Consider the following 21,882-nt stretch of genomic DNA (forward strand, 5'->3'; position numbering starts at 1 on the left):
TGACAAATGGCAGATGCAGTGTTTGAATTCCATAAGACGCACATTTATACTGATATACGAACATACTTACACTGAAAAAAGTGTTGCATGCAGAACTGTTGCAAACAATTTCTTTGTGTTGAATTTAAACAAACAAATTAAGTTTAATAATGTTCAACTTAATTTGTTTGTTTAAATTCAACACACATAAATTGTTTACAACCACTTAACGTAAAAAAAATTGAGTAAATCCAAGGAATCATGTTTGAATAATTTTTTTCAGTGTACTTTGTAACAGTGAATTCTAATTCAAACGAAGTACCTACAGTACTTGAGTAGTATGTCATTTCAGATGAAGCCAAAGTTTGTGCAATGATTTTGCATCTTCTTGTTAACTTGTAATTCTTCCACACTGTAATTGTTTGGTGAATTTATGTGTTGAGGTCAGTCGGATGCAATACATGATTTGATTGGAGTCATGGAAGTGATGGTTAGCCAATGGCCATCAGCAAGAAAAAACAAACAAACATATAAAGCAATGACTGCAGGTTTAAGGTAAATTGCGCAATCAAAAGAAATCAAGAAAAAACTTTTTTTTTTTTAGATGTGGATATACCCACATCTAAATTCTTCTTCAATTGTTGATTAGGTGCAAAAAAAATGGAAATATATTTTCAGCCATAATATACATCCAGACATCATTTATGCAGCTGAGGGACATTTGGATGTACCTGTATATGTAAATATGAACTTCATTATTTTTTGTTTAACAAGAAGACAACAGAAATGACAGTAGTTAGAAAACAGCTGCATTAAAATAATAATTTTATGACAATTTGATTATAAGGTGTATTTGAAAAAAGACAGCAATAACATTGTTTGAATTAATTTCTTTCTTTGCATTATGTTTCCAACCAATTTAACTTGTGTGCAAAATCTGAACCATGTCAGACAGTTCTGGAAGTAATCATACAAGATAATTTTGAAAATGTACAGTACTTCCACAGTTATTCAATCATATCGTCTGTTGAGGAGATTTCATTAAAGTGTGCCAAGAAAATATCCCCACACCATTACACTACCACCAGCAGTCTGAACTGTTGATACGAGGCAGGATGGATCCATGCTTTTATGTTGTTGACGCCAAATTCTGACCCTACCATCCAAATGTCACAGCAGAAATCGAGACTCATGCATCAGGCAACGTTTTTCCAATCTTCTATTGTCCAATTATGGTAAACATGTGCGAATTGTATCCTCAGTATCCTGTTCTTAGCTGACAGGAGTGGCACCAGGTGTGGTCTTCTGCTGCTGTAGCCCATCTGCCTCAAGGTTCAATGTGTTGTGCTTTCAGAGATGCTCTTCTGCACACCTCAGTTGTAACGCGTGGTTATTTAAGTTACTGTTGCCTTTCTATTAGCTCTAACCAGTCTGGCTATTCTCCTCTTATCTCTGGCATCCACAAGGTATTTGCACCCACAGAACTGCCGCTCACTGGATATTTTCTCTTTTTCTGACCATTCTCTGTAAACCCTAGAAATGGTTGTGCGTGAAAATCCCAGTAAATCAGCAGTTTCTAAAGTACTCAGACCAGCCTGTCTGGCACCAACAATCATGTTCACGTTCAGGATTGTCTGGACCATGTCTACATGAGTTGCTGGCATGTGATTGGCTGATTGGAAATTTGCATTAACGGTTTTATTATGCCTAATAAAATGGCCAGTGAGTGTATATATGAGTATGAAAATATTTTGTAATATATATGTTCTTCCAATGCGATATACAAAAATGCACACAAAAATAGTGGATGGAAACTTAGTAGCTGCTAACATTGGAGTCTCATTCTGCATTATCTTGAATATAGTACAAGCATTCATTTCACAACAAGATACAGTTACAGAAGTGCGCATGCATAATGTTTAAATGTTGATTTTCTCTGCAAAAATCACATAAAAGTCAGTGATCGTTCATAGAGGAAGTTAGAGATGGCCTTGTTTGAAGTTTCTTCACCATATGTTTACACATTTCCAATAATAAAGTTATTAATACACCAGAATGCTTAAGTGTAGGCCCTTTAAGCAACTCATGACACAAAACATGAGTGGGCAGATGGTGAGGATCACTTCATCGACTCCAGACAGATAGACATACCTGGAGGGAATGACTCAAAACACATCAGTCCTGTAGCGGGTGTTTTGTTGGGTGCTGGGTGTGAAAAAGGAAGCTTCAGGGTTGTGAAAATGTCGAACGCAATCAATCTGAGAAGGAAACACACAAAACCTGTTCAAGTGGTTTTAAGAGCTAATTTAGGATGCAAACAAACATTACTGGTTAAGTTGCAAACTGAGGTGACCTGTGACCTGTCTTTAGCAAAAGTACATTTAATAACAGAAGCATCATTAAATATAAATAAACATTTATAAACATTAAATATAAATCTTGTCTCCCAAATAAAAGAAGTGATTTTGATCTGCATGAAATGGGTCATCAGTAATGATTGAATTATCCACATATAAAACTAAAGTTTGAAACAAAACTGGCCTTCCAATACCATTTTTAAAATCATTTTAAACACTAAAGTTTTGGATTGGAAGACTGAACTTTAATCTGGACCGGAAGCATTGTCCTGGATTGTGGAAGGATTGTGCTGTCAACATATGTCTTTTTTTGCATTTACAAAAAAATTAATGAATTTCCCTTTCGGCTTTATCTCCATTTCAAAGGTCGGCCCAAGAGGAATGAACCGCCAACTATTCCTGGATATGTTTTACTCAGTGGATTCCCTTCAAGCCGCAACTCAGTATTGGAAAACACCCATACACACACTCATACACTATGGCCAATTTATTTTACTCAATACAGAAGAACTTGCAAACTGCACACAAAATCGCCAACTGGCCCAGCTGGGACTGGAACCAGTGACCTTCTTGCTGTGATGCGACACTGCTAACAATATAATATAATGCTGTTGACATTATATGGTTCTTCTTTTTATTTTATTTTTAATTAGTTAAGTACATTATATTTTGTCTAACAAAATATACAATGTGTTAATACTAGAACTTATTTGTTTAATTTATTTTTTTAAATTTTTTAACAAAAGTCTGGCATCCACTACATGGTATTTACTAACGAGTTCAATGGCTACTGATTTCAAACTTTCTTTAAAATATCTTGTGTTCGATAGAAGAAAAGTAATTACTTTTTAATTTTGAACTATCCATTTAAAATTAAACAACCAAACCTAATTTGTAATAATTTCAGTGCAATTGGAAAACTGTGGTTTGTTCTGAAGCCAATTAAACAAATATTTTGAGATCCAAAATTTTTACCTTAATTTTTTCTTTTAAACGTAAAAACTGTTTTTATCCCAGGAAAATAAAGAGAAATAAGAGTTCCATCAGAAGAAATTCTAGGACATTTTTTTTAAAAATCACTAAAATAATTTATCATAGTTGCTAATAATGTCTTTATGTATTTGAGCAGATAACTGTCCGAAAACTGTAGTTTCAGTTTACGCTAAAATAAAAATAAATGGTATATTTAAGAACTCCTTCCACATGAGAATGAAGCACTATAAAAAGAAAAAAAAAACACTTTAGTGACAATTGAACTGGCAGGTCTGCTTTGGTTCTTGCTTAATACCATCACAACACCAAAACTTCACCAGAACTTTTACAGTAACAACTGACAGCACTTTATAAGAAGGACACATGTAATGTAAAAGCAAAATCAACCCCACAAAGGTAGAAGAAACATGAATCGCTAAAAGATGGAACGTGATAACAGCACCACCGTGCGTTTGTTTTTTCACTGGATGATCTACTTACGTCGTGTGAAGCTTTCCACCACTGGGTGTCACAAGCTCTCCGTTCTTGGTGTAAACATTACGTGGCAAACAAAGTCCGCTCAGATTTTATGACAGAAATATGATTATGTTTGCCGACATAAGCGCAGACATGAAATAATAGTGGGCTAATAACCCGTCACATATCAAGTTGTAGGGTATCATTACTATTTAACAACAACAGCCGTCGGCTTAATAACCACGTATCACACGATAGTTAATTATTTAACAGGTTAAATAATAATTAGCAGCAGAAACTGTGTTAATAACACCAATACGCGTCATTTTTCCGCACTATAAATGACAGAACTAGGGTAAAATATATTGTTATGATAGGTTTAAACATGACAGACACGTCTCTGACGCACTTATTTGTATGTCGCTGAAGCGTTTACATGTTTTTGTAAGGAAATTAGTCTATGGACTATGCAAATCACGTAAAGGTTTTTTAAAATAACCTTAAACGTCGTGTAAGATTACCTGGGTCTCTATAAAAAAATAAGCTGTAACTATTTTTTTCTTCCAAGCAACTCCATGAAAAATATTAATTTGACCTTTTACTACTAACTATTATCTGATATGTCACTCTTTGCTCCGCTTTCTGCACTGCTGCAGCATGTCGCGCACTCGCATCATCTTATTATTGGACAAGACAACTGTCACTCAACACGCCACGCCCTAGAATTTTCGCGCGCGCTGAGCACATTCAAGATGGGTTGAGGTGCGTATTTGACCTAATTGGCGCTCGGCCAAAACAGAAAAAAGCGAACATGTGGGCCAAAGATTAGGAACGTTTGTATAACATAAAATTCACGCCGAAACGCAACCTTTAAAGCACAGGAAGGTTTTCTATGTTTATTGTTACCGACATTTTTACATCTCTGCGGTCAATAAGCCTTTAATTAAATACCAAAATTAAACTATTCATAGTGTCATTAAATTATGTCAGAAAATAAATGTATTGGGAAAATGGACAGACTTTTAATGTGTTTGGTTCATATTTTAGGGCACTTAGTGATGCTATTTTATTTATAATTATCATTAATTATTATTTGCTTGCTTGAGACTTTTATTTAATTGTTTCCATAATTTTATAATGATAATTTGTATTTATTATTTTAAAAAATCATAATTCATGATTTCTTTATCTGAAAAACAAAGTAATTTTGAAAACAAAAACTTTGGGTTAAATACATATAAACCCAACTGTTGGGTAAAAGTTGGCTATAAATTGAATACAAAAACAAACAAACATGTAACCCCGTGGTTGAGTATGTCTATATTGTACCAAATTTTGTTTTCAAATAACCCAGCATTTTTGTCTTTGCACATTTCTTGTTATCTTTATGGAAATCAGTGATTTGTTCGTTAAATATGGCATTTTGGGAACTACCTGCGATCTGCTTGATTTCTTTAAAATGCACTTAATATTATATTTCATGATGAATAAAAACAATGAGATAAATAAAAGCTCTAGTAGATTCTCGCGTGCCAACTAGCAGCCAAGCTCTTGCTGCGTGTTGCCAGATTGTGTGGGATTCTTCTCGAGCCGCACCGCGCATGCGCTTGGGAAGCCTGGGGTAGGCCCTGCTGTTTTTCTAACTCTAGTTCAATCCTACACTGCCGTCTCAACCAAAACAAGGCGCAAGAAAATCCCCCTCCTGGACGGCAAGTAACCAAGGTAAGGGAACAAGCGGACTTGCAAAACAGTGATATTTTGAGAAAGCGCTGCATGTCTACGGTGTCGCATTTGTGGCGGATTTAATAGAAGCGTTCTTGCGGTGAAAATACGCTGGTGTGTTTTTAATGCTTGCCTGGGAAGAATCCGAAGGCCCGGTGACCCACATTTGTTCTACCCTAGTGAGACAAGGGGAGTGTACGATGTTGCGCTGCCAAATGTTCGCAACCGATTTAAAGCCCGGACAGCTCTCGTGCATCCAATGATTTAGTCCGTACAGCCGCTATACCTTTGTGGCTTTGCATTTTAAACTTTGTTACTATATTTATCCGCTTATACACACGCACAGCCCCTGTTTATACTGATGACGCGGGCTTGTCAGAATGTAAACTCGCGCTTCTCCAGGTCACATTTAACCTGCATTTCAATGAGCGTGTCGATGAAATTAACGCATTGCACGCAAGCCTGTGTGTACTCGTGAAGCCGCTCGTTTACTTTACCACACAACCCGACGCTTTGGCTGGGGTTGCGACTGTGAGGATGGGAATTAAATCCAATTTAACCTGACCATTTTATCGCGGCTCTACCAGAGCAACCTGTAGCGATCTCGGCTGAATATATACATACCCGCCGACTAAACCTCAGCGTGAGTCGCACAGAATTAGTTAGCAGCTTGGAGATTTTGGCATTTATTGCAGCTTCGCACATCATTCGGCTTCGTTTAATTATCATGTGAACGGGGAGTGAGGCGACTAAAGAGAAGATAATGCCGGTAATTAACTGCTTTTCTTTTAAACGGTACGTGCTGCACATATCCGCCTGCATGTTTTTGCTAGAGCTTTATGAGAATTAAGAGGTTAAAACCCGGTGACAGCAAGTGTACGCGGTGTTTCGGTTTCTCGTTGAAGGTGAATTCGGGTTATTTGACGTTAAAGCGGAGCCTCACGGACGATTCGACCGTGTTTCGGTTCATATTTGATGTCTCTAGTACGTCTTTTAGCGAATGACATTGTATCATTCTTGAAATAAAACCCTCTTGTTGGTGTCGTTGTATGTTGACGTCGCGTTGGTTGTCAGTTTACCAGGGTTTGCCTTTATCATTTATTTCCGCGCACAGCTGCCACTAGTTAGCCTAACTGATCAATGGTTTTTATTCAATTAGCCGTTTGTGTAGTGTGTCAATCACGTTGTTTGGGACATCACTAATTTAAGGCTTAGCTTTTGAGGATAATTGGGTTGTGCGTTAGAAATCGATTATGCTGTTGTAATACATAATGTTCCTATAATGATGTAGCCTATACAATGCAATTAGTTAGATTTTCCATCCATCCATCCATCTACCTATTTATCCATCTATCCGTTTAATTAATTGGACCTAATTTATTTACAAAATTGGTTCACCTTAAAAGGTGTATTCCATAATGAATTTCTATACGTGTATGACTTTCTTTATTATGTAAATATTTTTTTGTTTGGTTTATTCATTAATTTTTTTACCATAATAATGAAACCATAATAACGAAATCCTAATAAAATATCTATCTATCTATCTATCTATCTATCTATCTATCTATCTATCTATCTATCTATCTATCTATCTATCTATCTATCTATCTATAAAATTATTGATAAAGTTTAGCGAAGTTTGGATGAGAAACACAGGAGAAACCATTTTTGCAACGTAAACTTTTTTTCAACAAAAAATCTGTTTAAGTATGTTAGTGAAATCTTATATTGTTGCGATCGCAGTCTTCTAAGATAAAAGATGGAAACATTTCAAAAGATGTAATAAAATACACAGTGACTTGCTAGCTATGAGGAAATCATGACACAGCGGGGTTAGTTGTAACAGGGTTTTTAAACTTTTTAAGATCTTTTTATATTAAAATGTTTTTTAATAGAATTTTTTTTTTCTAATAGATTTTTTTATTGCTTAAAATGCAGAATAAAGGCAATGTAAAATAATGGATAAATGGGTAATAATGCAAATAAATCCAAACAGGTTTATCCAATAAATAAATAAGCATACTGTGCTATGTAGAAAAAAATAAGAGTCAATTACTGAAGAAATATAGCTACTATTTAAAGTAAACTGAATTTAATTTAATTGTGTGAAATCTGCCTTTTTGGCATGTTACAACTAACACTCTGACTGTTACAACTTGTGGGGTAAATAGTAACATTTTTACTCCTGGCACTTTTGGCAATACTGCACAGAAACCATAGGTCCGGTGGTGATCATAATTTCACCGTTCATTTGTAGGAGAGGCTAGTGTGTTGAGGCTAAAAAATAGGATTTGTCTAACCCCACTACTTTGTTCATTATTTGAGCAAAACCAAAAGAGTTTTACTTTGTGCCCCTTCTCCCCTATATATATATATATATATATATATATATATATATATATATATATATATATATATATATACAATCTGTATATGAAATAAAATGTTCCAAATATGGTCATGTTCATGTATCTTTTCTAAAGGAAATCAGTAGAGTTTATCGAGGCATAATTAAAAGCATAATATCATTTAATATAGTTGATTATTATTGTTGTTGGTGTTGTTGTTTTTTTTGCTGAATTGTTCCATTAACAGATTGTCTGTATAAATGTGTTGTTGGGTTTTGCCTTTACTTTCACAATAGATCTGACATTATGCAGTTAAGGTTTGGTGCATTGCTAAATGAATAAACCCTGACATAAACACAGACACTAATGCAATGTTTAAAGAAACGCATACATGTGTATATTTAATGTAAAAGACATTCTCCACCTGGTAAAGATAAGGCAGCTTTGTTTTTAGGTTAACTCGGAATAAGGTGTACTAGTTTATCACCCAACGTTTCTTATCAAAAAAGCTAGTGTGTACACGTGAGTTATGAATAACACTCTGTAAATAAATACAACAGCCACATGATGTCTATAAAAGGAATCCCAGAAAACAGGTTGTTTTTCACCTTCACAGTGTAGATCAACACCAATCTTTCTGAGGTGGAGAATACTTTTTCCCATAGGATGTTATTCTTTTGGCAAAGCAGTTATTTGCCAGCACATTAACACCCTTGGAAAAAAGGCACCTTATTGATTTAACACACAAAAATACATCAGTTTTTACTATCCCAGTGGTGGCTAATATTGAGGTTTATTTGGTTTATTTTGTTCTGGTAATTATTGTGTTTTGGTGGAACTTGTGGGATATTTTAATAACTTGAAATATCCCAAAATCTTGCCCTGCTTCCTGTAACTTTTTCAGTTACTTTGTGATTTGTTTGTATATCCTCATTGTAGAAGGCGTTTCATTGTTCGAACAAGTTCTGTGAGAGCCTGAGAGAATTGGTCATGAAGTTAGTGTCTATATGAGGGCGTTCAGGCATAAGTCACCTGCAAATTCACCCCAGCAAAGTCATGCCCATCTGACTTAACAGGTTTGGCTGATATTGCTTTTGACAGCATGTGCAAATCTATCACAACCTTGCACCCTACTTTTATCGCATTGGCGAGTGCAGCTTTGGATGAATTGCTAGTTTAGAAGAAAAACAACCAAGCTATAGAATTTGCTCAGTGTGTATATGCATTAATGTGTGACGAATAAGAAATAGATCCAGTGTGAATTTCTGTGTTTAGTAAATAGACTAGTTATGGGTGAAAATGGCTGCACAGAAAGGTTAATGAGTGCATGATTAAAAAAAAAAAAAGCGATTTGAAACTCTACAGCAAGTAGTCATGCAACATTGCACTGGCTGTCATATCAGTATAAAAGCTAATTTTTAATGTTATCCTAAATGACGGAATTAAAAAAAACTATATAAATTTTACTGCGCTTTGGAAAAGTCAAGGTTTTAATACCGCTATAATGTTTTTTTATACCGTTCCCAAGGTATATGTAAGGTTTTAAAAATACATTTTGTATTTGTATATAATCTATGTTTTTGAAAGTAATGAATAGAGCAGAAGTCAATCATTTATTTTAACTATTTAGCCTGACATGTTTTCTGTTCCAAAATATTGTTTCTTAAAATAAAATTAATTGTGTTAAAAGGGGAAAAAAGTGACCACACTGAAAAAAATTATTCAGAGATGAATCCTTGGATTTACTCAATTTTTTTACGTTAAGGGGTTGTAAACACTTTATTTGTGAACATTATTAAACTTAATTTGTTTGTTTAAATTCAACACAAATAAATTGTTTGCAACAGTTCTGCATGCAACACTTTTTTTTCAGTGCATGACAATTTGGATTGGAGTCACCAAATGGATGCTTAAGAAGAGTGTTTGCAAGAGACACAATTTTGTCAGTGTGGGAGTTTTCACTGTCATAAACAGAGCACCTCAGTAAAGCAATTTGTAAATAATTTTAGGAAAAGAAAGCTCTAGAATGTTTCCTTTGCCTTAATTTCTGCCGTTCTGATTTTAAAAATAAATTCAGTTGTTCACTTTATTTGTTTGCAATTAAGTTTTGTTACAGACTCAAAAAATCAATAACAAGATTTGAATCAGCCACTATTTTTATCAGTTATCACCTTCCAAAGATGATGAGGTGCATGGTTGGCTCATCCCTAATTCCCATCCTCTTTAAAGGGCCATGAAACCCCCTCGTTTCAGCAGGGTGTTTTCACACCTCTACTTTGGAAAAAGTCAGAAAAGTGGGCGTGTCCAGCTCTGTTTAGGGGGGAGTGTCGGAGGAACTAAAGTGGGATGGTGTGGGAGTGTCTATTTGTGCACGCGCGAGTTTCAGAGTCAAAATACACACCCACACAGACAGGAGAAAGTGATGGTGTTTAACCTACATGGACATCTATAGTCGAATTATTTGCCAAATTATTAAATGTTGGACTTTAACTGCAGTTTGGCTCTTTCATTCAGGGAATTCATTCATGCCTCTCGAGACAAACGAGATATTTGATTCCAGGAACTGCTGCAAGCGTGTATTTTTCATGCAATGTTTGATACCGCACGGCGAATGACAGAAAAAAAAACTCTGCATTTCCCGGAAACTTAGATGCACACGGCAGGTAGTGTCAGAAAGCCGCGTGTGTTATTCCGGTCACAAAATGCGGTGCTAACATTTCTGCACTCAGTGCAATAGTTAACTTAATTCGATACGAACAAACTGAATAAACAAAGAGCACTGGTCGCTCACTTACCAAATCTGTAGAGACAGAACAATCACCAGCAACTAGAGCCGCGTCTTTATGAAGAGAATACTACAAGCAAATCCAGATTTCAGCGTTTGCAGATGAGAACAGCTCTCAGGTAAACAATAATCCTCCTTAGACACGCAAGTTATTGTTGTCGCGCGTTGCGTACACTGTTAATCCACACGTGACTCTGAGCTCTCACAGAGAGAAAATGAAAACGAAACTTAACAGCAGCAAACTATAAAAGCAACACTTCACACTTGTTTTGCCAACACAACGTGGCGTCTTTGTGGTGTAAACACGGTGACAATAATGAATATTAATGAAGTTGCACAATAGAGCGCGCTGATTGGTTTGACCCAAGCCTTACTCATGCATTAATGCATCACACTGTAAGACGTAATAAGACTCACTCAGGCACAGATGTCCAGTCTGCACGCTGGAATACACGCTATTATGTCATGGCCGTGACGCAGCTTCAAAAATTCGTTTCAAACAGGAAGTACAAATTTGCTTGAAATAACGCAAAAACAACCAATTTACACTTTTTAGTGAAATATAGGTGTCTTAATAGTGTTTTTAGCAGTGTGGGACACATATACGACTGTCAACAGCTCAAAAAATGTGTTTTGGTGTTTCGTGACCCTTTAAGTTAAATGGCTGTCAAACTAAGCAAAACAAAACAAAAGAACCAAATGCACCAACACTGAGCTAATAAGGTCTTAGCAGTGGATAGTTCCTGCTAAGATGAACATTTCAAATTGATACAAACTTTTTATTTAGTGAAACACGAATAGCGTGTTTGGAGTGGTAATGTAGCCATAGACAAAGGTTTTGTTCATAAAATGCACTTGCGTGTAGATATTGTTTGTCTCATTCTCATCACAAGTCTCTGTAGCTAATTCTAAAAGTTGCAGTAAATTGCTTGATCACACATGTTTCTGTGTTAGTGTGAGTGTGTTTGTAATATTCGGAAGAAAGATTGCTTTTCATAGATAATGAAATGAGATGGAAAAATGTGATTTTTTTTTTTTATTATGGATATACTTGAACTTATTTATTTACTTGATTGGTGTCTTTGTGTGCTTTTGTTCTTTTGCAGTTGTGGTTGTGTAGATCTTTGAAATAACCAAAATCATTCTGTGCAAGGATAGAGAACTATAATGCAGTCAATAATCTGGACTTTTTTCCCAGTGTTTTTCCTGAAAGCAATAGCACACTTTAGAATGTTCATCAGCCAATCAGAGTCAAGCATTCAATAGGTTGTAGCATATTTTTTTTTCTTTGTGGGATTTTAGCCTGTTTATTGGAAGTCAGTGGCCTGATCACACTTTTTTCAAATTGTTTTCAAGTTGAACTTTATTGTAATTTTAACCATAAATAACTTGTACAGTGAAATACAATTTTGTATCTTCTTAATCATGGTGTTGTACGAAGAAACAAACATAGCTTTTTATTATTTATGTTTTAAGCAGAAGAAAGAGAGCATCATATTTTAAAAATATATATAATGGCAGAATTGTGTTTTTGGCTGCTTTTTTTGATTGTGTTAACCTTAATGGCGTGTTAAATGCTTGTTATTTGGCTTCAAAGCTTTGTGCTTTATAGCTAAAGTGAACAGTTGGCTCATTTGAGTTAATTAGCGGAAAGTACCAGTCTAGTTCAATTAACTGAAATTAGAACCAAACCACAGACCTGCAAAATTGTGTTCGTAACAGAAACAACAGGGAGTTCATTTAGAAGGAATCATTTGGCTTTGAATTTGAGGAGAATTGCTGTCAGATTTAGAAATATTAGGTGGTCTGTCTCAAATCTTTCAAAATTTGAGACCTGAGATTATAATATAACTTGGTATTAAATACATTATGCATGCATGAATATGATGAGTTGAGCTTTATTGGCTTCATTATTATAATATGGTCTAAAAGGCCATATATTTATTAAGTTAAAATTACTTCTCAAATTAAGATTTTGATAAGAATAATGTTTCACTCAACACTCACTCACTGAACTTGTGTAAAAAAAATAAAATTTTGATTGTAAAACATGTTTAAATAGATTGTATATATTTTAAAACGGTATTAGATGGAGCTTTTTTATTCAGAAAATATTTTAAGGGAAACATTTTAAGAGCCATCTCCTGCAACAGTTTTAGAATATGTATCAATGACTGAATTGAAGGATCTTATATGACCTTTTATCAGTATGTTTTTTGTGTAATGCTTGTTCATGTATTATGCCCAATGCTGCTGATATGGTGTTAAAGCATTAAGAAATGAACATCAAATGTTTCACAATGGAATTTATCAAAGAAACTAGACATTGATATCTCATCCTGTGCACAATGCAGATCAAAGTCTTCCGGTCGCATCATTGTTTATACCCTGCAAACCATCTCTTAGGTTAATGTTTTGATTTTCTGAGTAAATCTTTATAATACTGGGAAAAGTGTTATGGGTGATGAACTCTGCGGTTTGGGATCTGGAGACTGGGCATAAAAGCAAGTATTGTAGTAGCAGCAGCAGCAGCAAACCAAACCCGATTGAACAGTGTGACCTGGCAGCGCTCTTTAAGCCGTGTTGTTCTGGTCAGTTGGTCTTGAGGTCAAGCTTTCTGACGTCCAGGCAGCGTCTCAGTGGTTAAAGGTTCACGTAAAGAGTAATCCACAAACTGTTGTCAACTGTTGTATTTTCAAGATGAAATTAAAACATTTAGGAGTGATGCAATCTAAAGTGACAGTAAAGACAGCAATTAATTGTTTTTAATAAACAAATTACTAGAATTATGCTGCGTTAAAGGCACACATTTTATATTTTATTGCATTCTTTTACAAATAAAACTATTAAAGTAAAAGTGCACCCAAACCTAAAATGTGCTGATAATTTACTCACCCTCAGGCCATCCAAGGTGAAGGTGACTTTATTTTCCTCTAGTAGAACATTAAAGAATATTCTTAGCTGAAACTGTGATTTAATATCAAATCAAGCCAGCTTTAATATCTCAGAAATTTTTATTATCATTATTATTCTTTACCAATTTAAATTGTCCTGATGTTTTTACTGGATTTATGATAAAATAAATGCAAACAATGCATTTTTTTTATCTAAAACCAAGCTTTTGAACAATAGTGTGCTGTATATAGTGTGATCCTGTGGTTTGATTTCTCCTGTCCGAACTGTAAACACAAGTTACTTGAAAATATAAACTTCTGGCCACCCAGAACCTCTCATAGAGCACAACTGCAGATCTTGATTAACCTTTGATTTGCAAAGATACTGTACGTATTGTACTTTGGGGCTTTACAGAATACGCAGCGGCTGACACAATGCCATTTTGACCTTGTTTGCTTTGTTCAGTGTCAGGCTTCTCATTATGTAGTGTTTATGGAGGTGTTTACATTTGTGCAACTCTGTGATCAGTGAAATAGGTTTCATGAACCTAGTCTAAATGTAGTTTCGTTTAACGTCAGTAACTGTATTAGGTAAACTAATAATGATCAATAATTTATAATTTCATTATTAAAATCTGTCAATATTGTTTGTTGATTATTAATTTTTTTCTTTTAAGAATTTTTATTAATGTTTTCCCAGTGATGGGTTGCGGCTGAAAGGGCAACTGCTGCATAATAACATATGCTGGATAAATTGGCGGTTCATTCCGCTGTGGTGACCCCTGAATAATAAAGGGACTAAGCTGAAAAGAAAAGGAATGAATGAATGAATTTATATTAATGTTTGTTTTTAATTCCTTGTTGTTCATTAACTAATACAACTGTGAATTAGGCTTGGGTGGTATCCAAATTTTGAAACTAACAAACCTCCTTTCTATTTTACCTCAGTATATGATATTATCGTGCATTATATATAAAAAAAATTTTTATGTAAGGCTCAGACAGCATCACCAAACTGTTGGCTTGTGGCTAAACCATTCAGTAACTAAATACTGCATATATAACCTTAAGTTTATGGTATTTCCACCTCTCACAATCACTTTTTTGTTGCACAATTTGCAAATTGCCTCATCTGTATTTACTGCCTCTCCTTTCTTTGATCGAAACCCAAAATACTGCCAAACTGCAGAAGTTGTGTTCTTTTTCGAGACCAGGTCACTTGGTGCACGACTCGCCATCTTTCGCCATATTTTTAGGCATTAAATAAATTATATTTAATATTTAATCCTTGTCTAAGTGCATTGTTTTTTATGATGGTATAGCAGTATTGAAACTGATACTGTTGCCATTTTAAGATCCTGCTGGATACCATATTACCACCCAAGCCTACTGTGAATGGAATAAAATATTTGTATATGTGAAAATGTCTAAATGGATTATTAATGCTCTAAAGATACAATTAGGAATGTAATGATTCACCTGACTTATGATTTGATACAATTCACAAAACTAATCTCACGATACGATTTAGTCATGACCAACAAAATCATTGGAACAAATTTAAGGTGAAGAGTCCTTTAATTTTTCTTAAATGCTACACAGTTTATGCAAAATACATATAAAAATACAAAATATAAATACTAAATTGCTATTTTAAAAAAATATATAATAATACAACATATAACAATACAAACTAAAAAAAACACTATTTAATATAAACAAACTAAAACTGTGACTGTGCAGGGATTTTCCATTTTTAAAAGGAAATATTAGCAAACCTCTTTTCTGGCATAAGCTGAGGTCTTTGCACATTTACATTGTCCCTTGCTGATAAAAAAAAATAAATAAATAAAACTGTTTCACTGGGGACTGAGATGGCTGGTGTGGAGAGGTAAGCCTTTAAACCAGAGAACAGTGTGTACAGAGGTGGTCAATAGGCCCTGTGATCCAGGAGACTGGCCACTGGCATAAAAATACTGATTATAAAATTTCTAATTATAAAGTCGTTGAACATGATTATGAAGGTGAATAATTGATATTACTTGTATAATTAGTTAGTATCAGTGTGATAGACTTAAGAAGAGATTATTTTGAACATTTTTAAATATTCAGTAATAATAAGCAAATTATTAAAACATGCATGAACTGAATTTGAAAACAAAAAGGTAAAAATAATCCAATACCTGGTTCTGTAACAGAACAACTTTCTCTTTCAGTCTGAAAAACATCTTTACACTTCGCTATGAAAACACTGATGCACCGTTGAATCTTTGTAGTACTCGTCGGACCAAGCAGAACTCCAAATCATCCGTTCTGCGTCGTTTTTCCCTGTGCTGACGGTTTATGTGCATCAAATTCGTTGTTCTGTAAGTTACAGACTTTTTGCAGTATTGGCACAAGGTTTGGGTTTTGTCTGGTGCACCTCACTGCTGTCATTTTAGTCTGCCGCCCCACCTCTTGCTTGCCACTGATGTGCAGGTAAAACGAGTTTGCGTCTGTAAACACAGCGCCCTCTCCGTTTAAAAATGTATTGCGATTCATTCAACAAAAGATCGCTTGAATTGTCACTAGGCATGGGCTATATGATTGTGACGGTATGATAACCTTGGGTAAAAATATTCCAGTTTAACGGTTCACTGTATTGTGATTACTGCTCTAAAATAAGTTTTTTTTTAAATGTCTGGGTATTTTTTTTTTCTGCCTTTAAAAACAATACATGATTCTATTTTAATTTCTTAATTTAAGCTATTTTGGAGCAGTAAACCTCAAGCTAAACAATTCAAATGAGTCATTGACTTCTGCTGTCTTCATTAGTTTTAAAACACAGATTTCTTTACAATTTAAAACAACATCTTTGGATATCTTTTCTGCTGGAGATATTGTTGTCCTTGTAAAAAACAAAAAAATTTAAAAAAATAATAAAAAAAAAAATAAAAATCTTACATATACCTTAGGAACGGTATTACAGAAAATTTGGCCATTTTAAAATCTTGACTTTTCCAAACTGCGGTGTACCTTGAAAACGGTTATCGTCACAAATTTGAATCGATTTTCACTCGGCTCACGTTGATCCGTTACATCCCTAGATAGAATTGAATATTAGTTCCTTATACCTGCTTTAATGTCAACAAACTCAATTCTAAATTGTGGCATTGACAAAAACAGATGAAAACCTTAAACTAGCAGTGTGGTGCTTCCTGATTTGTTTACAATTTTTTATAGTTAATGAGGTGAGATCTAAAAGCTGATAAGTGTCTAGTTTGTAAACTTTTCCTGTTTGGTCTTTTGACTGGGGCAATCTAATGCAATAATAACATTACAGATCTTATGATTTTCCTCCCTTTATTTTCAGAACACCTTTAGTCTTTGTTCTAAAAATCACCTTGGAGCTTTTCTTTCTTTTTGCCCCCAGATTATTTCTAGAAGCACTTGTTTGTGTATTTTGGCCACTTGTGCACATTGTTAATTGTGTTATATTTGCACGCAGTTTTAAAAACCATGTGTTTGTGCCCTCATTTACCGCCAGTCCTCTTACGTTTGCTTTCCATTTGAGAAAAATTTTAGGTGGAGAGGCCATCTGAGTCCTTATTCTCTAACTTGCCGCCATTTCTGTCTCTGAGAGTCTCTGAGATAGTCTTTCCTGCCTGCCAAATGACATTGAGATCAGCCCACATAGATCCCGAACCCTCTAATGAAAATTAACTTTCCATTTAGAGACCTTTATATGTCTAGTGCCCATTTCGGTTCAGCTATATCAGTCAGAGAGAGATAGGAATGATTGCTTTCATTCAGCTTTTGCATTTTGAAGTATTGCAGGAGGCTGGTTTTCCACACCACAGCTAAAGAGTTTCATTTGAAATCTGTAATTGTTCTGAAAAGTCAAATTTCCACTTATGGTAATATTATTGGGTGGTCCTATGCCTGATGGATTTTCCTACTGTTTTAGATTTTCCATAATCAACCTACATTTCCTCTCTGCACTTTAAGTAATGAAACTGGAGTCGATATCAGTTCAGTTTGAAAGTCTCAGGAGGGCGCCAGGATTCGATGCTGGGCGACCAGCCTTTTGTCCAGAGGGACATGTGACTGCATTGCGGGAGAGTGGGTTGAAGTGACGACTCCTTTTGGATGCCCAGAGCTCTCAACATCCACCCACTACACCCGAACCCTGCATGCTTGCATGGCTCCATCTGCTCGCTGTACATACTCTGCAATTTGCATTTGAAGCATGTTACAGTTTAGTGCAAGCCAGTTTTGTGTTAAAATTGTAATGTTAAGGAAGTCACGAATTGATTTTTTAAATAAATTTTTTGGTTGGGATCCTGACAAATAACGCCAAGACATTTTGATTACCGCTTTTTAGAACGTTTCAATGTGGTCATTTCATTGGCCTATGAACATTTCCTACTTATTATCCAATTTCATAACTGTAACAAGAGGCAATTCAACCATAATTTAATGTTAAGCATTTATCATAACATTATTTATCAGTATGTGGCTCTTTTTGGATTCTCTGAATCTATAGAAGTTAAACATGTTAAACTTTATAAATAAAGGAATCTAACAGTATTCAGTATAATCAAACAAATAATAAAGTTGAATAGTCTTAATTATATACATTATTAAATGAAATTAACTTTTTTTTTAAAGCTACCAAATGCCAATAATTCCTTGCAGGCCTGGATTGGCTAATCGGGAGGACCGGGAGAATTCCCAGTGGGCCTGTCCGTTTTTTTGGCCACGAGGGCCGGTGTCGCTAGCTCCAGAATCTGTTGCTCTCAGCAGTCACACTTTTTTACATTTATTTATTTATTTACTTGACCACAGTCTTCTTATTCATTATTTTACCGCAGCTCTGCTCTTTTTATATATAAGCAGCCTGCAGGTTAATGATAATATAATTACTCAGATGAGTCACTTTTCACTATACAACTGTTGTGGTCCAGTGGTTAGCACGTTAGATTAGGACGTTGGCGACCTGGGTTTGATCCTCGTCTGAGTATGTTATTTTTTTCATTTTTATTGTTAAGACATATAATACTGCTAGGGTTGTTGATCATTTGAAGTTCTAAAGCAGCTGTTTTCTCAAAAAAAAAACACGTGATAGTGTAATTAGAAACTGAATTGGAAATGACCTTATTTTAATATAGTCAGTCGTGAACTGAGGTGGGCCGGTCTGAGGCTTGAAACTCCAGGGCTGAAAAGGAGTCCCACTCCGGCCCTGATTCCTTGTGCCCAAATGCTTTAAGCTCATGTAAAATGCTTACACAGTCACAGTCTTTAAACACGCACAGCTAATAAACTTGCTCATTTTTAGGGTTAAACTGAAATGACCCCACAATTGTACCTGGTCAACTATAATCCTGACTCCACATTAAAGATCCTATGATGTGAATATTGTAAATTCACACATTGTGATATCCATGCTAAAAAGATATATTGTGCAGCCCTAGTGCGTTGTATTTTGGCACACTATCCAAATATAGTGTCTTAAGTTCGAGTCCCAATTTGTGGACCTTTCCTGATCCTGTTTCCTCCTCTCTCTCCCACTTAATTTCCTGTCATGTTACTAAATATCGTAAAACTAAATGTTTTTCAGCATTTTGATTACTCTTATGTTAAATCAAAGCTGTTTTTAAGTGTACAGTGGTCCCTCGCTATAACACCGTTTAACTTTTGTGGCAGTTTCGCAGATTTTTTCCTGCAATTTGAGATGCTCTTTTGTTTTTTACAGCGCATTGTGTTCTGCGTCCTGATTGACTCTAGACCGTTATCAATCAATTTCCTCCATGCCATGTCTCCTGTATAGTACAGAATGCGTTCAGCTAGCCAAATTGACATAAATCGTTGATCATTAGCAGTGTGACTCTGAAGTGCTAGACTGTATGTTTGCAAGTTTTCTCCCTACAATGACAACGAAACGTTCTGCACCATCAAAGGCACCTATGATTGCACCAAAAAGGCACAGGAAGATGCTAAGCATCGCACTAAAAGTTGGACTTCTGCACACGCTACAGGAAGGTTGGAGTTACACAGATGTGTGGCGCCATTTCTGAATAAATAAATAATAATGAAATGGTTTTGATCTTTGATTTCATTGGACTTATTTTCCTACGAAGGTTTAAATTTTGACAGTGTTTAAACAAGAGAGAAAAATGTGAAGATGGTAATGCCTGTCTGGGAAAAGTGAATAAAGTGTGTATTGGGGGGTTTAACAGCCTTTAAACATCTAAAATAATTGTAAAAAATAAAGCGGACTTCTACACAGATTTCACCTATTGTGTGTTATTTTTACAATGTAACTTCTGTGGATAACGAGGGACCACTGTATATTATGGTTTTAGTCTTAAGATGTTAGTCTTGGAGAAACATCAGGTGATTGTTTGCTAGCAGCTATTAATGAAAACCATGGATTCACTTATGATTAAAATTGCTACCCAGTTATCAACAGTGCAAGCATATACATACATAGCGCCCATCTTTGAGGTGTTTTAGCTTTCCGTTTATGAAGCAGAAGGAAGTGGAAATGCATCTCCCATCTTTTTTTACAGACTCCAATTGAGACGCACAGTGTGAAATGTAGGGTTTGTAAAAAGTAGGTGTGAGAAAAGGATTTGAGTCTGTTTATGATTTCGTGGAGGTATGAATGCAAGCTAATGGTCAGTTGTAAAAAGAGGATGGCAATTATGTGGTAAACTGATTATGATCTGTTGTATCTATTGAAAATTGTTATAAGATTAAAGCAACGTTTTGGCAGAAATTCAGGTTTGCACTTTGAGTGAATCATTAAATGAAACCATTTTAAGATTAATTTCTAAATTTAGTTTTATTTAGGCTTCCTTAATTGTAGTTTTTAATAACTTGTTTGTTTTAAAGGAGAGTTCATTTCACTAAACTAATGTTATTAATTTGCGTATCTTCAGGTAATCTAAAATGTATTTAGCTTTTTTTTTTTTCTTCAGTAAAACAAACAAACAAAACGATTTTTAGATGAAGCTTTAGTACTTAGTGAATCATAAAATCCAAGACAATTAGCTACAATTGGTTATTTTGTAGCTGGCATTTTTGAAAATGAGAGCCATCTTGTTTTTTCTTTTTGTAGCTCCTAAAATTAGGGACCACGGCTTCAGCTAAAGATATTTTGTAGTGTTTATTGGAGGAATAAAGTCACACACATCTTGAGTTTGCATGAGGATTTTTTGAATATTAAGAAACACTGCAATTTGACTGTTGAAGCAAAATATCTGTAAGACTAACCAAATGCTGAACGTAGAGTGTTTTAACCCCCCACCACCCCATTTTTTTTTTTGCAGAAATAACATTTAAAACCCTAAAACAGATATTGATTACTCTTTTTAACTTCCTTGTTTATTATTTCCTGGTTGCATATGATTTACCGTCACAAAACACTCAATAAAGCAGCTTTATCTAAATGCAATGCATCAATGCGTTTTTGGTTCCCCATATGAGCTTGTGTTTGATTTATCAGCTGCATGGTTTGTTGGATGCTGTAAACTAAACTAGCTGGAATGGATCCATCGCATACAAAGTCAAAACGCTTGCAAATCAAAGATGGCATATCGCAGAGGAATATGTGTCATGTATTTTCAAGAATCTGGGTCATTGTTGATCTGTCAGCTTGGGTTTTTGAAGACATGCTGCTTATTCAGTTTTTAATTATGCAAATATTGCAAGCATTTAGCTTTCGCACATTTATCTCAAATTTAAGAGGTGGAGATGAATCATGAATCAAGGCTGAAGGAGTTTTTTTTTCTGAGGGAAACCACCTGAACAGAGACCATTCAAGTACAGCAAATTTGTATACTATTATTAGTCTTTAATGTTATATTCACTTTGACTAGGTTTATATTTCCAGTGAAAACACATGCCTGAATGTATGCCTCAGAGTTCATTTTAATTATCAGGTTTGCCACTATTTGCGAAGTTGTTGATAAGGTGTTTAGAATAGCTGCTAGGCAGGGCGTTGCTAGATAGTCAGTTGTTTTAATTAAATGGCAGAAAGCCTAGTTTACGTTAAGGTTTATTTTTTGCATAATTTGAAAAGAAGAGACCTTACTAACTCCCAAAACTAATATTTTCTTTTTGTTTATAGACTGCCTCTGAAATGGACTGTACTGCAAAATGGCATCAAACAAATGTAATAAATGTCTTGGTGGTATCAGGGAAAAGTACTGCAATAGGGAATATGCAGAAGTATGTGGAGAGACTTTTAATATTTCCGTAACCTAGGGGTCAAGCGTAGGGCTGGGCGATATGGCAGAAATGCAGTCTCGCTGATTATTTTCCATATTGAACGATAACTATATACATTACAATGCTTCCAT

At 35.0% G+C, this 21,882-nt stretch overlaps 1 protein-coding gene across 11 annotated transcripts in view; it reads left to right on the forward strand.

The window, feature by feature from the left end:
* Positions 1-5,436: 5,436 nt before the first annotated feature.
* The window catches only part of clocka (clock circadian regulator a), a 107,077-nt gene continuing 90,631 nt past the window's right edge, over positions 5,437-21,882 (forward strand). For 5 of the 11 annotated variants that reach the window (XM_073932138.1, XM_009294633.5, XM_021468354.3 and 2 more), the window contains exon 1: positions 5,437-5,507. The gene's annotated coding sequence lies outside the window, so the exon portion shown is untranslated. Of the gene's footprint in view, positions 5,508-6,125; positions 6,303-21,882 lie in introns of those variants that run through there. The other 6 variants (XM_073932131.1, XM_073932136.1, XM_073932134.1 and 3 more) reach the window with 2 other exon arrangements.

Source organism: Danio rerio, chromosome 20 (assembly GCF_049306965.1).
Source record: "Danio rerio strain Tuebingen ecotype United States chromosome 20, GRCz12tu, whole genome shotgun sequence".
Lineage (NCBI taxonomy): Eukaryota > Metazoa > Chordata > Actinopteri > Cypriniformes > Danionidae > Danio > Danio rerio.